The 24,939-nt window shown below is 44.4% G+C and overlaps 1 long non-coding RNA gene across 1 annotated transcript; it reads left to right on the top strand.

The window, feature by feature from the left end:
- Positions 1-218: 218 nt before the first annotated feature.
- Positions 219-23,845, top strand: LOC143930097 (uncharacterized). The gene is made up of 3 exons (XR_013262708.1): positions 219-384; positions 18,056-18,130; positions 23,628-23,845. It is a non-coding gene; the product is annotated as an uncharacterized LOC143930097 (long non-coding RNA).
- Positions 23,846-24,939: the final 1,094 nt, after the last annotated feature.

Below are 24,939 nucleotides of genomic sequence, written 5' to 3'. Positions count from 1 at the left end.
GCATACCAGACCATCAGAAATGTGCAAAACTGTATTTTTGTGCCAGAGGCAATATCGCTTCTACGGGGTTGGAATTTTCCAGTGTGACTGTTCCACCCAGCCTCTAGGGAACAGAAAACAATGCTGCTCAAAAATTAATTCCGCCACTTGTTGATTATCACATTTACGCAGATGCCATGTTCCGCTAACATGATGATGTTCTGCTGGAGGGGGTTTAAGGAGGGGCATCCTGAACAAATAAAGGCACATCACCGCTGTCTCTTCTGAGCAGTTTGGTTGATCATCCAACAGTTTTTTTTTCCCCCCAGAGGCATCGATTTATTCAAAATTTGAAAATGTCTTTTTTAAAAAAAGGTGGAATTGATGTAAATACTTCCGACATAGGTAAGAAATATTTAAAAATTTATGTTATATTATATTTACACTCATATTCACTACTCACTATATCCCTTACACCTGTCAACTAGCGTGCGCAATTTACTAACGAATGTATAACAAGCAAATATTTGTTGATTTATTAACCTGTTACAGATATTGTTGAGTTTGTTTCATGGGTTTAAGTACACGTTTACTTTGTAAGGCAAAGACAAACCAATACACTAGGAGGGTTGTATTATGCATATAGGTAAAGAAATGTATAATTCTGCTCTGAGCAGCACATACTGACCTTTGCCAATTGAAGTTTAAGTTTAATTTAAGTCCCTTATCTAATAATTTAGCATTATGAAGGATACGCATTCTACAGCTTGGAAAAATATCAAAGCCACATAAAGGGTGCATGTATTATATTTGTAGAGGATTCATGTGTGCGGTGTAGAAGTCTACGTAGTCACTTATGTAATTGCTCACAGCTTTGTTCTAAATTGATCAAAGCATGCCAAAGAAAAACTGTTGGTTCATCTTATGCACATGTAAAAGGTGGGTATACACTATGAGAAAATCAGAAGAAATATTCCGTACGAAGCACGATTGTCGATTTTCGTCTTTTGGCATCCTATTCTGACTACAAACCAAAAATTTCCAAAGGGACAAACTCCAACACAGAACAAAAATTTTCGTACAAAAATATCCGATACGAAAGACTTTGAATGATCAGAAACCAAATAAACAAAAACAAGCGCTGTCGTACGAGAATTTTCGTACATTAGTCCTATCCTTGGTTCTGACTTGCTGTGAAACATCGTGGAAAACCGGGCGATTATTCACCCGATTTTCTTATAGTGTGTACCCGCCTATAGCTACACATAGCAATGAGAGCCAAGTACCCTGGAGGCAAATAAAAACGTATGTAAACTCTAATGACGCGTACACACGGTCGGATTTTCCAACGCAAAAAGTTTTTGGGAATTCCGACCATGTGTAGGCTCCATCAGAATTTCCGACACAAAATTTGAGATCTGGATCTCAATTTTCCGGCAACAAAATCCATTGTCGGAAATTCTGAATGTGTGTGTACACAATTCCAACGCACAAAGTTCCACGCATGCTCGGAATCGAGCAGAAGAGACGCACTGGCTATTGAACTTCAATTTTCATGGCTCGTCGTACGTGTCATGTCCTTGCGTTCTTGACGTTTGGAATTTCCAACAACATTGTGTGACCGTGTGTATGCAAGTTTGAGCCAACATCCGTCTGAAAAAATCCCACGGATTTTGTTGTCGGAATGTGCAATCGTGTGTACACGGCATAACACTGAAAGCCTCATGGTCTGTTAAATATTCACCCACCAGCATTTTATTATGTCTGTTGGATGGCTACATAATAAAAATAAAAACTTGTGGATTATGTCCGAAATTCTGGGCTGTCCTGTTTCTTGTGCTCACTTTCTGTGTTATTTTGATTAGCCTATCAAGACCTCACATTTGTTTTCCTGGACTACAGAACAATTAGTTGTGGAGATAAAGATGGGGGGGGGGGTGGGCAGGGTGAGATTCAGTAGTTTAGCAAAAGACAGCTGGGCAGGGCTGATACCACTTGACAATTTGCTGTGCGCTGTCATCCCACAACATAACTTAGGAGTTGAGTGCATTTCTGAGGGACCAACAATTATTTTTCTATACTTGTAGGGTCTTAAAGGGAAAAAAATCCCATGGAGAAATGTGCATGTATTGCAGAGACGTGCTGACTACGTTTATGTCTATTTTGTCTTGAGATAAGTTTTTGCTTCATTCACTTACACTGGTGTAAACTGTTCCAAGCAGTAAATCATAGGCTACTTTCACACTGGGGCGGTGGGTGCGTCGGCGGTAAAGCACCGCTATTACTAACGCCACTTTTCCATCAAGTTTGCAACGCTATTCGGCCGCTAGCGTGACGCTTTTACCCCCCTGCTAGTGGCCAATAAAGTGTTAAAACCACCGCAAAGCGCTATGCCAGCAGTATAGCCACGCTGCCCCATTGATTTCCTTCACCGCTCCAAAGATGCTGATTGCAGGAGTTTTTTTTAACATCTTGCAAGCGCACCACTCCAGTGTGAAAGCACTTGGACTTTCACACTGGAGAGAAACGAGCGGCTCTTTACAGGCGCCATGCAGGCGCTATATTTAGCGCTGTAGCGCCTGTAAAGTGTCTCGGTGTGAAAGGTGTCATACTGCAAATTTATTTGCTATCCTGAGTCGATTTGCCCACAGTCAAAATTCTTAAGCCCTGATGAAGGGGGGAGTGTGATTTGCCCCCCCCCCCCCCCCCAAATGCATTGGCTTTATTCTGCTATGAATCAATTTTATCATTAAATGACCTTGGACTCTTGAACATTTGGCGCTCTCATTGGATTATATATATAGGCAGGCCATACACGGTGCAAATTTCTTTCCTGTAACCATGGGTTGCAGGAAAGAAATTTGCACTGTTCCCCCATTAAGACAGTCAGTGCTGACAGGGGAATCCCTCCCGCCAAGCAATTGTGGGGCAGGCAGGTGCACCCACTATAGCAACCGCTAGCGATAATCGCAAAAGAATCCGGCAGGCTGGTTGTACCCATGTTGATTGATTGATAAGATTGGTACAGCCAGTCTGCCTATTACCAGTTCAAATCTCGGCCAGTTCCTGCTGAACTGGCCGAGATTCGAACCGTGTATGGCCGGCCATACGCTTTAAGCAAGCCGCTTAGAAGATCTTAACTGATTGCTACTGTTTTCTATCAGGTAGGGAGGTGCTAGAATTTTCTGCTAGCACTTCCACCGCTTCTCTTCACAGTATAAACATAAATACCCGGTGGAGCTGAGCATTCATGATTATGAAGATAACGTTGGATGCAAGAGCCTGAGAATGGTCAGAATTTTTGCACCCCAGGCACAAAGGTTGTAGTATAGGCTACGTATATAGACTATGGGAATTCCAGTAAAAAGAAGACTTGTAAGACTGGTTACCCTATCAGCCACAAACAGTAACGCTGAGCTTTGCTTTAAATGCATACCATATGCCTGTATTCTGTATTTGTAGTACAATATTATACTGAGCCTGAAGTTGGAAAACTACAAAGAATAACACCTGTGCTGCCCATATCAAATGTGTAACAGCTCTTATTTTCTGTGCATAATAAAAATCAAAGTAAGGGTGAAGCAGATGCATTCTATTTTTCCATTTTGATGCTGATATTCTAATTAACCACTTAAGCCCCGGACCATTTGCCAGCTAAAGGACCAAGCCCCTTTTTGCGATTCGGCACTGCATCGACAATTGCGCGGTCGTGCGACGTGGCTCCAAAACAAAATTGATGTCCTTTTTTTTCCCACAAATAGAGCTTTCTTTTGGTGGTATTTGATCACCCCTGCGGTTTTTTATTTTTTGCGCAAAAAAAAGCGACAATTTTGAAAAAAAACTAATTTTTTACATTTTGCTATAATAAATATCCCCCAAAAATATATATAAAAAACGTTTTTTTCCTCAGTTTAGGCCGATACGTATTCTTCTACATATTTTTGGTAAAAATCGCAATAAGCGTTTATTGATTGGTTTGCACAAAAGTTATAGCGCCTACAAGAAAGGGGATAGTTTTATGGCATTTTTATAAATTTTTTTTTTTTTACTAGTAATGGCGGCGCTCAGCGATTTGTATTGTGACTACGACATTACGTCAGACAATTTTGACACATTTTTGGGACCATTGGCATTAATATAGCAATCAAACGCAATAAAAATGCACTGATTCCTGTAAAAATGTCACTGGCAGTAAAGGGGTTAACCACTAGGGGGCAGTGTAGGAGTTAAGTGTGTGTTTTTTTTTTTAACTGTAAGGGGGCGTGGCTTGGCGTCTGACATCACTGATCGTCTTTCCCTATAACAGGGAACAGACGATCAGTGTCAGGCTCAGTAGGAAGCACGTGGAGAGGTTTGTTTACACTTACCTCTCCTCGTTCTTCAGCTCTGTGACCCGATCGCGGGACACCGGCGGCGATCACGGAGCTCAGGACCAGGTCACGAGTGCGCCGCCAGCGGCACGCTCACGACCCACAGCTGGGCACTTAAAGAGCCACGTACAGGTACGTGATTGTGCCCTGCCGTGCCATTCTGCTAAGATACATCAGCGTGAGGCCGTCCTTAAGCGGTTAACAATAAAGCAGTGAGTTGGGGATTAAAGACATGGCCGCCTTGTTTTCAGTTAAAGTGATTGTGGATGTAATTTTTTTTTTTTTTAATAACAAATGTTATACCCACCTGCCTTGTGCAATAGTTTTGCACAGAGCAGCCCCGATCCTCCTTTTCAGCGGTTCCCCGGCTGTCGCTCCTGGTTCCCCCTAGCCAATTACCCCATAGAAATCCCCTTACTATGGGACACTTGTGTGGGCTCTATCCCAAGCTGCATTGTATGCATCCATAGACACACACACAGTGTGGCTCCGCTCCACCCCCGGTCTCTTTGCACAGGCTGTAATTGGCAGGAGCAGGGGTGGCCCATCCATTAAAGTGGTTGTAAACCCTTACAACACACTTTCACCTACAGGTAAGCCTTATAGGCTTACCTGTAGGTGCTGTAAATATCTCCTAAACCATGTAGGTTTTTTCCCGTACGAGGATTCATTCGGCACATGCGCACTTTCATTAAAGGACATGCCGTGACTGCCATCTCCCGCGTGCATGTGCGGGAGTGACATCACGCTACTCCGGCTAGTCACAGAGCCAGAGTCCGTGACTCTGGAAGGAAGATGGACGCTTCCAGCCGGCAAGGAAATTGGGTACATCGCTGCTCCTGTGTCAGGTAAGTGACACATAATGGGCTAGTATGCGATGCAAAGTAGCCCATTATGCTTTGCTTTTGCAGGGAAACAAAGAGGAAGTAATCCCATCAGGGTTTACTTCCTCTTCAAGGGTGCATGGGAGCTGCACCCCCTATCAATGCATCCAGCCCCCATGCAGGACGCCAGATGCATGAATTCCAATTGTGGGGGGGTGTTTTTTTAAAGCAAGTGATTAGAGCGGGAGGATCTAATAGGCTTCAAAATAGGGTGGTCGCGGGTCGCAGAGCACTGCAAACCGAGCCCATCCAGTTGTGTGACAATAGCGGAACAATGAGAGAAAAATAACTCTCCTAACAGGAATGTACAAACACAAGGAAAACAAGGTGTAAATATAAGTATTTAGTGTTCTTAAAAGTAGTTAAAAATATAAAATTTAACATGTACAGTACACAATTGCATAGAAAGAATGAGTGGTTGGAAGCCACAGGACAAAAATGAAGCCACTCAATGGTGGTACTGGAGATTGATACAAAAAAACCAAACACCAACACGTTTCAGAGATTTTCAGCAGAATTCAAACCTCTCTTTTTTATTATCTAATAGCGAATGAACATTCCCTATTTTCACAATAAATCTCCTCCCAACCAATCAGGAAGCGGGTCTGAGACCCATTTCCCGATTGGCCGAAAGGAGAAGCATTTCAATTGGAGGAGGGAGGAGACGGAAGCCACTGAGCAGGGGAAGCCGCCTGTGATGCTCACAGAGGAGAGCAGTGGAAGGGAAAGCCACCCGTGATTCCTGCCACCCTTGATGCCCACCATAGATGGGGTAAATGCTCCACTCTGGACCCAACCGACTGGACTGGGGGGGGGGGGGGGGGTTGGCTGTAGGTGCACCAGCTGCCACTGAGCAGAAGCCATTGGCTTCCACTGCTGCCTCAATGGCCAGTGAGGAGAGAAAGAGAGCAGAGAGAGCCACTGCTCTCGGGCACAGCTCTGGATCGAGGTAGGGCTCAGGTAAGTAAAAGGGGGGTGAGGGGGCACAGAAGGTTTTTGACCTTAATGCGGAGCATGCAAAATTCTACCTTTTCAACCACTTACATTCTAGGTTAAAACACTTTAAAGGGCATTTGTGCCCTGATTATAGACATTAAACTATTTACATATTCTCAAGAAACAGTAAAGTGCTCACTCACCTCTCAGAAACAGTAAAGTGCTCACCAAGCCCTCACTCACCTCTTAAGCTGCATGTACTGTAAAGTAAGTTATTTTCAAAGATCACAATAAAGACTGTAAAGTCAGGTTTCGGTCTGTTTCTATCTTTTTCAAAATGTTTCCTGTGTGTTAATGTAAGATTTAACTTGCCCAGGTCTATGAAATTAACAGTTTTCTGGGTGCCAACATAACATATATAAAGTGTGTCATTTTAGAGGGACCTAATATACCTGTATGCTCTAAGGTACCTGTACAACTTCCAACTTTGCTGGAGAGTAGCCTGTCTCTTGTTCCACTGACCATACTAGCAGATCATATGTCTTTAATTTAATTTGATTTTTGCAAGCTCCATCATTTTTTTTTAAACTTAACAGCCCAATTACATGATAGACATGACCAGTACGTGAACACCTAGACCACTTGGATTCTCAATATGCGCTAGCACAACCTTTAAACTCTCTTGTCCTAGAGCAGCGATTCTCAACCAGGGTTCCATGGAACCCGGGTTCCTCCAGAGGTTACTAGGGGTTTCTTCAGCATTGGGCCATTTCTGCCTTTCGGAAAAGTTCCTTCTGACACCATTGATCATTTTAGCTATCTGTAAGGAGGTAATTCTTCCCAATGACCACAAGTGTAAGGAGCATTCTTCCCACTGACCATCACACTAATGTTTTATGAGTTGTAGAATTCTAATTTTAGCAGGGGTTCCCCGAGACTGGAGAACTATTTCAAGGGTTCCTCTGTGTTGAGAAAGGCTGTCCTAGAGGATTAGCATTAATCACTGAACTATGCAAAAATATTTTGACCAAGCAGTGAAAGCACGTTAAAATAAGCCATCATTCAGGTCTGTAGCTATAGGCATTGATGATAAATTAATTCTCAAAGTTTCCAACAGAGGCACTGAAATTTCAGGATTTTCTATGAGGGCCAGTTCACACTATGAATTGCACTGTGCGTTCCTATGCAATTCACATGCGATCCGGGTGCAATACAAGTTCAGCCCATTCATTTGAATGAGCTGAAATCATGCCAGACAGCACAAAAAAATAGTGCATGCACTACTTTATAGAAAAGGGATGGCAGAAAAATACGTTTTTTTTTGTTTTGTTTTTTAAGCTAACACTGACATCCACTGCAGATCTTAAGACCCCTTTCACACTGGGGCTGCGTTGCCAATAAAGCGGCGCTGCTTTTAACGGCCCTTTAGCGCTGTTTAAGCATCGCTTTTTTGGCCGCTAGCGGGGCGCTTTTTAACCCCAAAAAATGGGTTAAAAACTCCCGTGTTGCAGCTCTTGAGAACAGCTTTTCAGGCACTTCGGAAGCGCTGCCCATTTATTCATGGGCAGGGCGTTTTGGAAGCGACTAAATACAGTGCTCCCAAACTGCCCCAAAGATGCTACTTGCAGGATTTTCCGTTAAACATCCCGTAAGCGCACCGCCCCAGTGTGAAAAGTCACACTTGAATGAATGGGAGGCGGTTTTCAGGCGCTTAGCAGAGGCTATTTCCAGCAATAAAACGCCTGAAAACCTCCCAAGTGTGAAAGAGGTCTTAGGCCTCATGCACACGAGACGCAGTTAAACGTGCGTTCAGATGCAGTTGGACAGTTTTTTCAACTGCCCCTGAACTCATTCAATGTTATCCTATGTGTCCATGCACACAGTCTCGTTTTTTTCTGTTTTTATGCAGTTGCGTTTAATCTCGTTTTTCCAGAAGCAAAAAAATGCGTTCAGAAGCAAAAATTTCCACGTTTCAGACGCAAAACGCGGTAAAACGCGTCAAAACGCCGCTACAGCGTTTAGCCGCGTTTGCGTTTATATGCGTTTTTAAAGGTGACCTTTTTTTACATTAAAAATCTCAAAAATGATTGCAAATGATGAAAAACCATTAGAAAAATATTTTAAACAATTGCAATTGCAAGTGGACAATCCACAACTTGTGGCAAGTGACATGGCAGGTGGCAAGTGACGTGGCAAGTGGACAATCCACAACTTGTGGCAAGTGACATGGCAGGTGGCAAGTGATGTGGCAAGTGGACAATCCACAACTTGTGGCAAGTGACGTGGCAGGTGAAGTGGCAAGTGACGTGGAAAGTGGACAATCCACAACTTGTGGCAGGTGACGTGGCAAGTGACCTGGCAGGTGACCCGGCAAGTGACCTGGCAGATGACGTGGCAAGTGGAAAATCAACAACTTGTGGCAGGTGACGTGGCAAGTGGACAATCCACTTGTGGCAGGGGACGTGGCAAGTGGACAATCCACTTGTGGCAGGGGATGTGGCAAGTGACGTGGCGAGTGGACAATCCACAACTTGTGTCAGGTGACGTGGCAAGTGACGTGGCGAGTGGACAATCCACAACTTGTGTCAGGTGATGTGGCAAGTGGACAATCCACAACTTGTGGCAGGTGATGTGGCAAGTGATGTGGCAAGTGGACAATCCACTTGTGGCAGGTGATGTTGCAGGGGACATGGCAAGGGACGTGGCAAGTGGACAATCCACAACTTGTGGCAGGTGACGTGGCAGGTGACGTGGAAAGTGATGTGGCAAGTGGACAATCCACAACTTGTGACAGGTGATGTGGCTGGTGACGTGGCAAGTGGACAATCCACATCTTGTGGCAGGTGACGTGGAAAGTGGTGTGGCAAGTGGACAATCCACAACTTGTGGCAGGTGATGTGGCTGGTGACGTGGCAAGTGGACAATCCACAACTTGTGGCAGGTGGCATGGCAGGTGACGTGGAAAGTGGACAATCCACATCTTGTGGCAAGTGACGTGGCAGGTGATGTGGCAAGTGACGTGGCAAGTAGACAATCCACAACTTGTGGCAGGTGATGTGGCAAGTGACGTGGCAGGTGATGTGGCAAGTCACGTGGCAAGTGGACAATCCACAACTTGTGGCAGGTGATGTGGCTGGTGACGTGGCAAGTGGACAATCCACAGCTTGTGGCAGGTGATGTGGCAAGTGATGTGGCAAGTGGGCAATCCACTTGTGGCAGGTGACGTGGCAGGGGACGTGGCAAGGGACGTGGCAAGTGGACAATCCACAACTTGTGGCAGGTGACGTGGAAAGTGATGTGGCAAGTGGACAATCCACAACTTGTGGCAGGTGATGTGGCTGGTGACGTGGCAAGTGGACAATCCACATCTTGTGGCAGGTGACGTGGAAAGTGGTGTGGCAAGTGGACAATCCACAACTTGTGGCAGGTGATGTGGCTGGTGACGTGGCAAGTGGACAATCCACAACTTGTGGCAGGGGGCATGGCAGGTGACGTGGAAAGTGGACAATCCACATCTTGTGGCAAGTGACGTGGCAGGTGATGTGGCAAGTGACGTGGCAAGTAGACAATCCACAACTTGTGGCAGGTGATGTGGCAAGTGACGTGGCAGGTGATGTGGCAAGTGACGTGGCAAGTGGACAATCCACAACTTGTGGCAGGTGATGTGGCTGGTGACGTGGCAAGTGGACAATCCACAGCTTGTGGCAGGTGGCATGGCAGATGACGTGGAAAGTGGACAATCCACATCTCGTGGCAAGTAACGTGGCAGGTGATGTGGCAAGTGACGTGGCAAGTGGACAATCCACAACTTGTGGCAGGTGACGTGGCAGGTGATGTGGCAAGTGATGTGGCAGGTGATGTGACAAGTGGACAATCCACATCTTGTGGCAAGTGACGTGGCAGCTGACGTGGCAAGTGACGTGGCAAGTGGACAATCCAAAACTTGTGGCAGGTGACGTGGCAAGTGACGTGGCAGGTGACGTGGCAAGTGACGTGGCAAGTGGACAATCCACAGCTTGTGGCAAGTGAAATGGCAGGTGGCAAGTGATGTGGCAAGTGGACAATCCACAACTTGTGACAGTTGACGTGGCAAGTGATGTGGCAGGTGATGTGGCAAGTGGAAATCCACAACTTGTGGCAGGTGATGTGGCTGGTGACGTGGCAAGTGGACAATCCACAACTTGTGGCAGGTGGCATGGCAGGTGACATGGAAAGTGGACAATCCACATCTTGTGGCAAGTGACGTGGCAGGTGATGTGGCAAGTGACGTGGCAAATGGACAATCCACAACTTGTGGCAGGTGATGTGGCAAGTGACGTGGCAGGTGATGTGGACAATCCCCAACTTGTGGCAGGTGACGTGGCAAGTGACGTGGCAAGTGGACAATCCACAAATTGTGGCAGGTGACGTGGCAAGTGGACAATCCACAACTTGTGGCAGGTGACGTGGCAAGTGACGTGGCAGGTGATGTGGCAAGTAGACAATCCACAACTTGTGGCAGGTGATGTGGCAAGTGACGTGGCAGGTGATGTGGCAAGTGACGTGGCAAGTAGACAATCCACAACTTGTGGCAGGTTATGTGGCTGGTGACGTGGCAAGTGGACAATCCACAGCTTGTGGCAGGTGGCATGGCAGATGACGTGGAAAGTGGACAATCCACATCTCGTGGCAAGTGACGTGGCAGGTGATGTGGCAAGTGACGTGGCAAGTGGACAATCCACAACTTGTGGCAGGTGACGTGGCAGGTGATGTGGCAAGTGGACAATCCCCAACTTGTGGCAAGTGACGTGGCAAGTGACGTGGCAAGTGGACAATCCAAAACTTGTGGCAGGTGACGTGGCAAGTGACGTGGCAGGTGATGTGGCAAGTCACGTGGCAAGTGGACAATCCACAACTTGTGGCAGGTGATGTGGCAGTTGGACAATCCACAACTTGTGGCAGATGACGTGGCAAGTGACGTGGCAAGTGGACAATCCACAACTTGTGGCAGGTGCCGTGGCAAGTGACACGCTAAATACAAGTACACTGCAGCTCTCACAGCTGCTGCTACTCACTCTGGTCTCACAAAATTGCTGAAATAGTTAATAATACTGTTTTTTTGAGCTGGGGAGGGTCTATGATGTTAGCTTAACTAAACGCTTCTAGACGCAAACGCGGTAAAACGCCGCTAAATCGCGGTAAAAATCGCGGCAAAACGCGCGTTTCTAAACGCCGGTTTCAACATGTGTCCAGCAGCGTTTGCATCTGCGTCTCGTGTGCATGAAGCCTTAGTGTAATGCGTTTTAAACACAGTGCAGGAAACATGTATGGGACGGGTTTCCTGCATTGCATTCTGGTGTGAATTGGCCCTGAAGGAAGATCTTGGCAGCTTGCCGTCAGTTTTTTTTTTTTTTTTTTTTACATCCACTACCAATGCAAAAACTGATGAAAAACGAAATTTGTCAGTTTACATCCGTTTTTTTCATCCGATACGTTTTTTTAACCACTTTCAGACCGGACCATTTTGCTGGTAAATGACCAGAGGTCTTTTTACACTTTGGCACTGCGCTGCTTTAACTGGTAATTGCGCGGTCATGCAATGTTGTACCCAAACGAAATTTGCGTCCTTTTCTTCCCACAAATAGAGCTTTCTTTTAAAGGTATTTGACTGACTCTGCGATTTTTATTTTTTGCGATATAAACGTAAAAAGACCGCAAATTTTGAAAAAAAATGATATTTTCTACTTTTTGTTATTAGAAAAATCCAATAAACTCAATTTTAGTCATACATTTAGGCCAAAATGTATTCAGCCACATGTCTTTGGTAAAAAAAAAAGTCAATAACTGTATATTTATTGGTTTGCGCAAAAGTTGTCACATCTACAAACTAAGGTACGTTTTCTGGAATTTACGCAGCTTTTAGTTTATGACTGCCTATCTCATTTCTTGAGGTGCTAAAATGGCAGGGCAGTACAAAACCCCCCCCAAATGACCCCATTTTGGAAAGTAGACCCCCTAAGGAAATTGATAAGTGCCATGTTGAGCCCATTGAATATTTTATTTTTTTGCCTTAAGCGATTGAATAATTTTTACACAAAGTTGTCACTAAATGATATATTGCTCACACATGCTATGGGCATATGTGAAATGACACCCCAAAATAAATTCTGCTGCTTCTCCTGAGTACGGGGATACCACATATGTGGGACTTTTTGGGAGCCTAGCCGCGTACGGGGCCCCGAAAGCCAAGAACCGCCTTCAGGCTTTCTAAGGGCGTAAATTTTTGATTTCACTTCTCACTACCTATTACAGTTTTGAAGGCCATAAAATGCCAAGATGGCACAAAATCCCCACAAATGACCCCATTTTAGAAAGTAGACACCCCAAGCTATTTGCTGAGAGGCATGTTGAGTCCATGGAATATTTTATATTTTGCCACAAGTTGCGGGAAAATTACAAACTTTTTTTTTTTTTTTTTTTTCACAAAGTTGTCACTAAATGATATATTGCTCACGCATGCCATGGGCATATGTGAAATGACACCGCAAAATAAATTCTGCTGCTTCTCCTGAGTACAGGGATACCAAATATGTGGGACTTTTTGGGAGCCTAGCCGCGTACGGGGCCCCGAAAACCAAGCACCGCCTTCAGGCTTTCTAAGGGCGTTACAGTTTTGAAGGCCATAAAATGCCAAGATGGCACAAACCCCCCCCCAAATGACCCCATTTTGGAAAGTAGACACCCCTAAATTTAGGGGTACACTAGTGAGACTAGGTAATAAATGGCGGGTGCCCTGAAACTATAAAAAAATAACTAACCAACCAGCGTCACCTGTAACAGTTATATGGTGATCACTGGTGAAAGGGTTAACTAGGGGGCAATCAGGGGGCTTTATGCGGTAGTATATGGGGGTCCCTGGCGCTATAAAAAGTTGCGGCGAACCTAAATACCTACCTGCCTAACTAGCGTCACCTGTGACACTAATACAGCGATCAGAAAAACGATCGCTTATTAGGCTGGGTTCACACTGGAGCGATGCGGGAACGCCACGAATCCGCGGCGGGTTCCCGCATCGCATGCCTCCCGGCGGCAGTTCACACTGCCCTATGCGAACTGCTGGGAGTGTCAGTGAAATGTTAATGACACCCCCAGATCAGTTCGCATATCGCAGTGCGATCTGCAAACTCGGATCGCATGGTGTGAACACCCATGCGATCCGATTCTGCTGCGGACCAAAAAAAAGGGTCCCGTGCGAATTTGTGGCGGGTGCGGCGCGAATTCAGCCATACTATCTGTATGGCTGAACTCGAATCGCACAGAGATCGGATGTGATTTGCACTGCAGTGCGGTGCGAATCACATTCGTTCTCATAAACCGCTGCAATGTGAACCCAGCCTTAGTGACACTGGCGAGGGGGGGTGATCACGGGGTTAAACCTTTATTGGGGGGGTTAGGGGGGCACATTAGAACTAAAGGGGGCTAACCCTAACTGCCCTAACAGTTATTACAGTCACAAATGACACCAATGCAAAAAAAAAAAAAAATTGGTGTCACTGTGACTGGGGGGGGGGGGGGGCAGGGGTAATTGGGGGGGTGATCGGGGGGTAAAGGGGGGGTGTGAGTGTGCCTGGCATGTTCTACTGTATTGTGTAGTGTTTGTGCAACTCACCGATCCTCTCTCCTCGGTGCCGGAACGAAAAATACCGACACGGAGGAGAGATTACATCACTTCCTCTCCTGTGAGGAGAGGAAGTGATGTCGTGGAGCATTTCTATTCGTCTGGAGCGATCGCGAGGGGGTGGCCATGAATGAATGGCTGCCCCCTCATCCCGGATCGCTCCCGAACGAATGCCGACCGCCGCAGGCACCGGGGGGGGCCCGATCGGGCCCCCCACCCGCGGGAAGGCAGGGACTTACATATACGCCCATATGCCTGCCCGTGCCATTCTGCCGACGTATATCGTCGTGCAGAATGGCTTACGGCAAGTGGTTAATAGAAGAAAAATACAGCTTTGATCAGTTTCAAAAAACGGATGTTGACTGAAGCGGATGTAAACTGATGTAAGTGGATGATTATTATTATTCCATCGAGATGCAATGATGTACGTTTTTCATCCATCAACAGAAAAATGGACAAACGGTCCACATGTGTGAAAGGAGCCTTAAGATAGAAAATTAATGCAGTAACCACATCTAATGATTGGTTTAATACATCTTTAATCCTATGAGCGATTTATGACTTATGCCGCGTACACACGATCAGAATTTCGGCCAGAAAAAGACCAATGAGAGCTTTTCATCGGAAATTGCGACCGTGTATATGCTCTATTGGAATTTAGATGGCCGAATTCCCGCCATCAAAAATTTGATAGCAGGTTCTCAATTTTCCCAATGGAAAAACTTTCTATCGGAAATTCCGATTGTGTGTATGCAATTCCGACACGCAAAAACTCACACATGCTCAGAGTCAACTACGAGACGGAAGCTATTGGCTACTAGGTATTGAACTTCCTTTTTCTAGTCCCGTCGTATGTGTTGTACATCACTGCGTTCTTGGCGGTCGGAATTTGGTGTGATTGTGTGTAGGCAAGACAGTTTGAGCGAATTCCGACAGGAAAACCATCAGAGCTTTTTCCAACGAGAATTCCGATCGTGTGTACGCGGCATAAGGCCCCTTTTATGCGTGCAGTCTGTTTTTCATTTGTCGGTTGACGGAAAAATGGACATCAATACATTTTTATGGAAAAACAGTTTTTTTAAACTGATAAAAGCCCTATTTTTCTTCTGTTAAAAAACAAACAAAACAGATTGGATGAAAAACAGGTGTAAACCTACAAATGGTCCGTTTTCCATCCGTTTTTGCTTTGGTAGTGGATGTAAATAAACTGATTAGAAACTGATAGATGTGGGGAATCGTGTGAACCCAGCCTAAAAGGTACAATTTAAAGGCAAACCCACTACAGATGTATAAAATAATCAGGGCCGTCTTTCCAACCGGCACACCAGGGCACAGCCCAGGGGCCCCAGATGCACATGGGGCCCCATCAGGGCCGGTCGGATCTAGAGCTAAGCTATTGAAATTACCTCCGCTCTGCTCATCATCACACACAGCCCCGCCTCCTCCTAACCCCACGCTTGTGATAGACAGAATGCGGGTCCAATGCTGGGAGGTGTTCTGTCTATCACAGGCGTGGGGTTAGGAGGAGGTGGGGCTGTGTGTGACGGCGAGCAGAGGCAAGTTCATGTAAGCTGCAACTGCGTGCTATCTGCTCTGTGATCTCCGGCTCTGCTCTTTCACAGTGAGGCTGCAATGGGGGGCACAGTGAGGCTGCAGTGTTGGGCACAGTGAGGCTGCAATGTTGGGCACAGTGAGGCTGCAATGTTGGGCACAGTGAGGCTGCAATGTTGGGCACAGTGAGGCTGCAATGTTGGGCACAGTGGGGCTGCAATGTTGGGCACAGTGGGGCTGCAATGTTGGGCACAGTGGGGCTGCAATGTTGGGCACAGTGGGGCTGCAATGTTGGGCACAGTGAGGAATTATACTTTAATTCTTGAGAGGAGGTGTGAAAATTGGGACAGGCTTGTAGGAGCCCCAGTGCATTACTTTGCCCAGGGGCCCATGATGCTGATGGCCCTGAAAATAATAATACTAAAATGTGCCAATTTAAATGCACCAGTGTTCAAAATAGCTATGGATTTATCTATCAACTGCTGCCAGGCTATGCTTAGGGTCATCTTTTATATAATGCCGCATAGAAGCACATGTTTGTGAGGAAAAACGTACTTCCTTGGATGCTTGAATCACAGCCTAGCATAAACTGACAGTAGCTCCCAGCTGTCCCTGATTGCGAGGGACTGTCCCTGATTTGGAACAATGTACCTCTGTCCCCGATTCCTCCTCATTTTGATCTGATCTGTATAGATGGATAAAAAGTGCATTTTATATACATCAAAAAGTGTTTTCCAGTACTAAACCTTTCATCTGATTTTTAAATTGCTGCATTTGTAAATTCCAAAAGCCAATATAAAGGAATAGTGGTGGTAAAAAAAAAAAGCACTTGTGGGTTTAACCAATCTTGTTTTTTGTATAATTCTCCTTTAAGGGGGCGTGGCAAGGGGTGTGTCCTATCCCTGCATACTTTTGCTGATAGGTGTCCCTCATTCCCATCTCAAAAATTTGAGAGGTATGAAAGTGACAATATGAATAGGAGCTTGCCAACGGTACACTCTGCTGCCTCCGTTTAGGGTGTGCCGTCAGGAATCAGGCTTTGCTATGTCTTGTGCTGTTCTCTCTGCAGGTGTAACCGCACCCAGATCTAGGCGATGGTATTGGCTCTTCATCCTTCTACCCATGTCATCAATGCTGCAACTCATACTCACTCTCACCACACCTAGATGTACTACTAAAACATTCATTATCTCACCTGTGCAAGCTTCAAAAGACAGCATCTGAACCCATAAAAACTAGCAAGACATTTAATACTGACATTTAATATTTGCTGTAATGCATGTCTTTTTAGAACTGGTAAATTAAAATAGATACAAACTGATTATAGCTTTAAAAAAAAAATATTATATTTTATTTATTTATTTTAAAATACAATTTATTTATTATATATATATATATATATATATATATATATATATATATATATATATATATATATATATATATATATATATATGTGTGTGTGTGTTTTTTTTAGTTTTTTTCTATAACAATTGTCAGCTCCTAAACATCAACAGATACTAGAATTCTGCATAACAAATTTAAACTTAAAGTGATTGTAAGCCCTTACAAACCACTTTGACCTACAGGTAAGCCTAGATTAAGGCTTACCTGTAGGTCCAAGAAATAATTTCCTAAACCTACACGGTTTTGGAGATATTTACAAAAAGACAGGCACCGTAGACAGCGGCACGCAGGCGATATGCCGTTAGTGGCGGCTCCCTGCGCATGCGCGGGAGTGACGTCATCACTGCTCCAGCGCTGTGAGTGGCCAGAGCAGTGATACCCGGAAGAAGCTGGATGCTTCGTGCTACAGGGGACAGCGGTGACATCGCTGGCTCCTGTGTCAGGTAAGTGACACATAATGGGCTACTATGCGATTCATAGTAGCCCATTATGCTTTACCTTTGCAGGGAGACAAAGAGGAAGTAAACCCATCAGGGTTTACTTCCTCTTGAAGTTTCAGTGCATACATACATCATACTACAGTCTTAAACTGCAGTGATCTGAAAGGATTGGCGGTCAGCAGAGTAAACCTGTCATAAGAGTCATCTTGGGGCTTCCATCGGGGAGCTCCTGATAAGTAGTACACAGATCAGATGAGTCAAAGACAAGTCAACAAATCAAACTGTAAAAGCAAGCACGCAAGTCAGCACAGCAGCCAGGAAACTTGCATTTTCAAAGCAGAGGGAGCAGGCCATTGTGTATGTTTGTACTGCAACAGGTTTCCTTTTCCTTTTATAACTTGAGAACCAAACCACTGTAGAACAATGAATGCACCTAAGGCTGGATTCAAACCTATGCAGTTTTAGCGCTTTTTGCAGATTTGCACTACAGTCCATTTACCATGGCTTCCTATGGAAACGCGTTCTGTTGTGCAAATCTGAAAAATCCAAAAAGCGCTAAAAATGCATAAGTGTGAATCCAGCCTAACAGAGAGCTATCTATTAAAAAAAAAAAAAAAAGAAGAGCATTATAGTCCTTATTTTGATTTGGAGTTCTTATGAAAAATGCTATAAAAACATGTTGTAAGTGTTAAATGCAGCTACAGCTTGATGCACACAGCTGTATATAAACAGGAAAAAAAAAAAAATTTAATTGTGTTCATTTTTACTTAACATTTTATTTTTAAAGAAAAGTGAAATTCTATTTGCATAAATGTTCTTATATTCTTGTAGTGAAACAAGGAACAGATGCCGCGAAGGAAACTGCCCACCAGTGTGCAGAAGAGGGCCAAAAAATTGCTCAAGAAGGCAAGTTACTTCTAAATAATATTAGAACATAAAATTGTCTGAAAGTGGTTTTCTGTATAAGTATATTAAACCTATGTGTGCTTAAATTTTTCCTTAAAACTATTTATCTTTGCCTGCAAAAATATTTTGTAGCTCCCCCACTATCACCACCAAAAAAAAAAAAAAAAAGTGGCAATAGCTCCTCTTACACGTACCGTCAACGTCATGGTTTCTAAATGTTATAGGGCAAAATTTTTATACAAAAATTCAAGTCATTACCAAAGTACTTCTAGTAAATAGTAAATTGTTTTATATCACAATTTAAGCCTTTACCATAGTACTTCTAGTAAATAGTAGTAAACAGTAAATTAAAATTACTAATTTACTAGTAAATAGTAAATTGCTTTATGTCACAATTTAAGTCTTTACCTTAGTACTTCTAGTAAATTGTAAATAGTTTTATATCACCATTTGAGTCTTTACCATAGTACTTCTAATATATACTGAAATTTAGTTTTTTTAGTATATACTATAGGATTATAAAGACCTGGGGGACACCTTTGGGTGACCCAAGGAGAGTAATAATGCAGCACGCTGCGGTGAACAGTGGGTGTGGCCAAACTGCTCTTTCTGACATCATCTCCCCGCACCCCCTCAGTGATGCCAAACCTGCCCCCAGATAGTGGCTCACAGCTCCCAGACAGCAGCAGATTTTTGTGCAACTATCTCCGATACTTGGGGAGCCACAGCCCAGTCTGAACAATGTGCCCGGGTTTCAAGCAGATTAAAACCCGGACTCATGATTCAAAACTCGGACTGTCCGGGTGAATCTTGGACAGGTGGCAACCCTATTCTGGATTTGCCTTAGGGTACTGGTACCAAATGCCAATTCCTTTGGTTTATACATCTTTGTTTAATTAAGCAGAATTAGGCTTTTCTGTTTTTTTTAAGATGCTTATAAGAAACTTAAAAAGAAAGAAATTTGATCAATCAAGAATTTTTTTTTCCATCCAACTTCCAACAATCCTGGCACTGATCATCAGTGCCCTGATTACAATTAAGTGCCAGCAATGCCACTGCCAGCAGTGCCCACAATTGGCACCTATTTGACCCCCCTCCCCCCCCTTTGCCTTCAGACCAGCCTTAATTCTCTGTGGCATTGATTCAACAAGGTGTTGGAAACATTTCTCCGAGATTTTGGTCCATATTGACATGATAGCATCACGCAGTTGCTGCAGATTTGTCGGCTGCATGTCCATGATGCAAATATCCCATTCCACCACATCCCAAAGGTGCTCTATTGAATTGAGATCTGGTGACTATGGAGGCCATTGGAGTACAGTGAACTCATTGTCATTGACACCACCTCCACCAGCTTGAACCTCTGATACAAGGCAGGATTGATCCATGCTTTTATGTTGTGTATGCCAAATTTTGACCCTTCCAACTGAATGTCGCAGCTGAAATCGAGACTCATCAGACCAGGCAATATTTTTCCAATCTTTTATTGTCCAAATTTTAGCCTCAGTTTCCTGTTCTTAGCTGACAGGAGCGGCACCTTGTGGTCTTCTGCTGCTATAGCCCATCTGCTTCAAGGTTTGATGGTTGTAACGAGTGGTTATTAGTTACTGCCTTTCTATCATCTTGAACCAGTCTGCCCATTCTCCTCTGACCTCAACAAGGGATTTTCGTCAACACAACTGCCGCTCACTGGATATTTTTCGTTTTTTTCCAACCATTCTCTGTAAACCCTAGAGATCCCAGTAGATCTGCAGTTTTTTAAATACACAGACCAACCCCTCTGGCACCAACAACCATGCCACGTTCAAAGTCACTTAAATCCCCTTTCTTCCTCATAGTGCTTGGTTTGAACATCAGAAAGTCGTCTTGACCACATCTAAATGCATTGAGTTGCTGCCATGTGATTGGCTGATTAGCAATTTTTGTTACCAAACAATTGAACAGGTGGACATAATAAAGTGGCCGGTGAGTGTACTTTAAAGTACCTCATGCTTAGTTTGTATGAACAAGCTGGGAAGCCACTTCTGGTCAATATAAAGACCCACATGCACAAAGATTGCTGTTGTGTTTGTTCTGCCTTTGGTCACTTATACATTGCGCATGTCTGCCGTTAGGCAGATCAGGCAGAGCCTCCTGCTTACCAAACTGTCAGTTCAAAAAAATAATGAGATCCTTCAGAGGCTTAGGGCGCTGGATGGAGGCTTAGAAAAGATTAACTAGGCCTAAAGTGTAATTCCACTGTTACAGCCAAATTGGAATAACACCTACTTTATATTTGTTACATGTTCCCATTCACATACTATAACATAACCTTTAAAAATGTATATTTAGCTCTATTTTGGACCCTCCAGCAAGGAAAAATCCTGGAGGGTTCTCTTTGTTTATGAGGCGGCTGGCCAGCCGTGTTTGTCATAATTAACCTGGCCTGTACTGTGCAAGCAGATTGTCCTTATCAGTTGTAACTAGATTTGATTTACTAACAGGCTAGGCTTCATGCATAGTATTGTAATAAAGACTCACGCTAACATTGTTCAAAAAAAGACCTGCTGAGAAGGCCATGTTCCATGGACTGCAACAATAAAACTGTGAAAACAAGACATTTTTCATATATTTTATATAGTGGCCAACAAAAGGATGGGGTAATGGGGAGGAGAAGAATACGTTTGAGGGAATGCGGTATCAAGGACTTAATAGGATAAACTTGAGGAGAGGGGGAGCCGAGAACCTGAGTAGAGGAAAGTGAGGGAAAGGGGGGCATGGGAGACAAATAGAAAGAGAGAAAGGGGATTGGTGAGATTAAGTAAAAGAAAAAAAAAGGAAGGGGGAAGCAGTGAGTGTGTGCAAAATCAAAGCACTCAAAACGGTTCACAACAGCCCTTTCCGAGTTTATACATATGCAGGGCTTATTTTTCTCAAACAATAAGTGCTGGAACTCAACCATGACCCCTCAAATCCCCTCCCCCCAAACAAACCCTCCAAATTACATCAAATAATGGGTGTGGTCATATTTCACAAACAGTAGAAGGGTCTTAAAGGGGCATTAAATATCAGGATTGCTTTACGTACAGAGTGTAGAGTTCATGGGGGGTTACACACAGAGTGCAGAGCTGTCACTTGTAAACACAGAAACCAGACTTCTGTGTTTACAAGTGATTGAGGTGAGCAGGCACCAAAGGGTCTGAGCCAGAGGTGGTGGAACTGAGTTCCACCAAGTTCCCCCTGAAAAAAAGCCCTGTACATTTGAAATATTCTTGAGAGTATTGGAATTGGATCCAATAGTACCAAATTCTTGTGAATTACTTTGTGTTGCTCCTAGACAAAAATATCACTTACAAAGAAATTGTTCCTGAATATGTAGATGGGAATGTGTTAGTGAACTAGTGTATGATATTGGTCAGAATTCAGCCCCAGGAGATATCTTTGGCTAAACTGAAACACCAGCATTGGCCTCCCAGCTGTGGCTAGAGTTTGGAAAGAATGGATTGTATCCTGTACAAATCAGTGATGCTGTAATCTTGATCTCATGATATTTACTGCAGATAGATGCCTTATGGGTAAAAAAAGTAGTGCCTTAAATTTTTTTGATAATTTGTAAGTGTAATGTCTTTTTCCCACTATCAAAAGAATGAGAGTTCTGGCAAGGAGTTAAGCCCAGTAAACACGATCTGATTTTCCGACAGGAATTGTGTGATGACAGGCTGTTGGCGGAAAATCCAACCGTTTGTACGGTCCATCGGACAATTGTTGGCCAACTTTCCGTGGACAAATGTTGGGTGGCAGGTTTATAAATTTTCCGGACAACGGCGTGTTGTTGGATTTTCCGAGTGTGTGTACACAAGTCCGAAGTACAAACACGAATGCTCGGAATCAGTGCTCACCAAAACACAACATTAGCAGAAGGTGCCCAAAGGGTGGCGCTAAAGAGATGAAAAACCATGTAGTACTTCACTACGTCCGTGTTTGTTGGCCAACAATTGTGTGCCGTTAGTATGCAAGACAAGTTCCTGGCCAACGCCCTTTGGACAAAAGTCAGACGCTTTGTCTGCGGAAAATCCGATCATGTGTACGAGGCTTAAAGCGGGAGTCCGCGTTTTTTTTTTTTTTTTTAAAGCCAGCAGCTACAAATACTGCAGCTGCTGACTTTTAAAATAGTGACACTTACCTGTCCAGCGCACCCGCGATGTCCGCACCCGAAGCCGATCTCTCGATCGTCTCTCGGGTGCTGCCGCCGCCATCTTGGGTATGGGAATCAGGAAGTGGAGCCTTTCGGCTTCATTTCCCGGTTCCCTAATGCGCATGCGCGAGTCGCGCTGCGCAATAAGGATGGACCCGCTGCCTCTGGGATCTGTGTGTTTCCCAGCAGGCAACGGGGGACTTTCGGAATGGGGCGTAATCTACGCCCCTTTCCGCAGAGAGCTATCCCGGAAGTGGGTGCAGATACCTGTACTGTACAGGTACCTGCACCCCCCTCCCCCCTGAAAAGGTGCCAATTGTGGCGCCGGAGGGGGGGAGGAATCCAATGAGCGGAAGGTCCACTTTAGGGTGGACCTCCGCTTTAAGAGTGCAACAAAAAGATGTAGAGAGTGACTTTTATATGGAACCTTACCCCTTGCACAGCTCCTCAAATATAAAGACAGTCCTAAGAAACTGGTGAGGTTTCAAGCGGGAGTGGAACAAATGGGTTAACTGGGATTGCCTCCAAAAATTTAGAGAGGTCAGGGTTGGTGTGGAGTTCTTCTAAGGCCGCGTACACACGGGCGGATTGTCTGCCCAACTTAGTCTGCTGAACCGTGTTTCAGCGGACAATCCGCTCGTGTGTGGGCTTCAGCGGACTTTTTCAGCGGACAGTCTGACGGACTAAGTCTTTCGGAATTTTCGTAATTTTGTCCGTCCAAACTTGGTTTTGTCCGTCCAAACTTGGTTTCAGCGGACAGTCCGCTCGTGTGTAGGCAGGTTGGACGGACTAAGTATGGCGCATGCTCAGAAAGGATTTACACGGCCGAAGGTTGCATTGCAGTGTATTGGACGTCGTTTTTCTAGTCCCGTCATACGTGCTGTACACGTCATCGCGCAAGCTTTCAGCGGACTGTCTGTTCATCGTGTGTGGTCAAGTCCGTTCATTCAAATGTTGGACGGACTGTCTGTCGGATTGTCTGACGAACTTAGTTGGGCAGACAATCCGCCCGTGTGTACGCGGCCTAAGGTTATCCAACTACTGGTAGCTCTACAAAATTCAAGGATTAAACACGTGATACCACAATGCTAAAGTGTGGCTCAGCTATTTATTAAAAGGAACTCCACCTAAAACCCCTTTCAGTTTTTGCCAGGGTTCAACAATAAAACCCGATGTGGGTTCCAAACCTTTTTCACTGCAAATGTTCAACTTTAATTGACTAAGTAATGAATTTATTGGTTTTCGTTTTGTTATGCAACTCTAATTGGTTATATATTGGTAGTCACCCAGCCTCTGTTAACACTGTTTTTTCTCTCTCTCTAGCTATAGACAAAGGATGTCAGGCTGCAAAAGATGCTGGTGAAAAGGCAACAGTAAAAGTGAAAGGTGGCTTCAAGAAGTGAATCTATGTACAGAGCTGGCATTTTGTTGTTTAACTGATTTATCAAATTAAAAAATATTTTAAATATATTTTCTTTGATTAAATGTACAAAATCCCAAATTATGTATCATGATGACTTGCAAATAAAGCCTTAAGTCTATTTTTCTTGTGTGATTCTTTAAAATGACCTTTAGCTTATACTTGATCGGTTGTGCTTTGATTGGTTGTGCTCTAATGTCATTCTTTAGCACGGTGTTGCCAACCTACCAGATTGAAATTTACCGACACAACACCCAAAATGTACTGGTATTTTCAAAAGTAACAAAATTACAGTTTTAAGCACACATTTTAGTATTTAGGCTACAAGAAAATACAATATACAATTAGCAATGTGATTTCATGTAGAAATTAGAATAGGCGGCACACACACACACACATGAAAATGACTCACAGTAAAGCCTCATACACACGATAGGACTTTGTACAAACTTTCCCTTGGATTTTTGTACAAAGGGCGTCGGCCGTGAACTTGTATTGCATACACACAGCAGGACCTTTTCAGCCAACTTTCACCAAATCATGCGGTTTTTCTGCTCTTTACCGCTACCTTTGGTCAACTTCTGTATTGTTGTCTGATCTTTTGCATTGGTTCTGAGCATGCCTGTTTGTACTTTGTACAAAAGTCCTATGGTTTTCTGTACACACGATCAGACTTTGCTCCATTGGACTTTTGTTGCCAGAAAATTTGTCCGTTCGCACAGCCAACAAAAGTCAGATGAAAACCAAAAAAGTTTGTCCAATGGAGCGTACACACAGTCGGATGTTGCTCCAAAACAGCTAATTTGCATGTTTGTTGTCAAAAAGTCTGATCGTGTGTATGGGCCTTAACACTGACAGCAGTGTGCAGCAGTACAGAGGATAATGATACCTCATCGACACGTCCCCTCCTGAGTCACAGTGACAGTCTCTGTCTACGCCAGATGGTCCCTTCAGTCCACTCCAGTGCAAACAGCACTGACAATGCCACTCCCAGCTTGCCTTGCTCACACAAGGTTCTGGACGCTTGGCTTGGTTCCCTTGCACCATGACATCACACAAAATGCTTAGGCACTGCTTCCACCAGACCCCCCACCCCGCCAGCGCTGCCCGAATAACTGTAGAAGGCACTCAAATGGTCATGGCCAGGCCAAGCGTCACGGCCATATTTTTTTACTGGCAACCTTATCCTGTCGCTGGCATTTGCTGGCAGGAGAA

This window comes from Lithobates pipiens, unplaced genomic scaffold, assembly GCF_037356315.1.
Source record: "Lithobates pipiens isolate NorthernLeopardFrog02 unplaced genomic scaffold, aLitPip1_a1.2 Scaffold_25, whole genome shotgun sequence".
Taxonomy (NCBI): Eukaryota; Metazoa; Chordata; class Amphibia; order Anura; family Ranidae; genus Lithobates; species Lithobates pipiens.
Note: the sequence above shows the minus strand (reverse complement) of the source record. Positions and strands in the feature narration are given on the sequence as shown.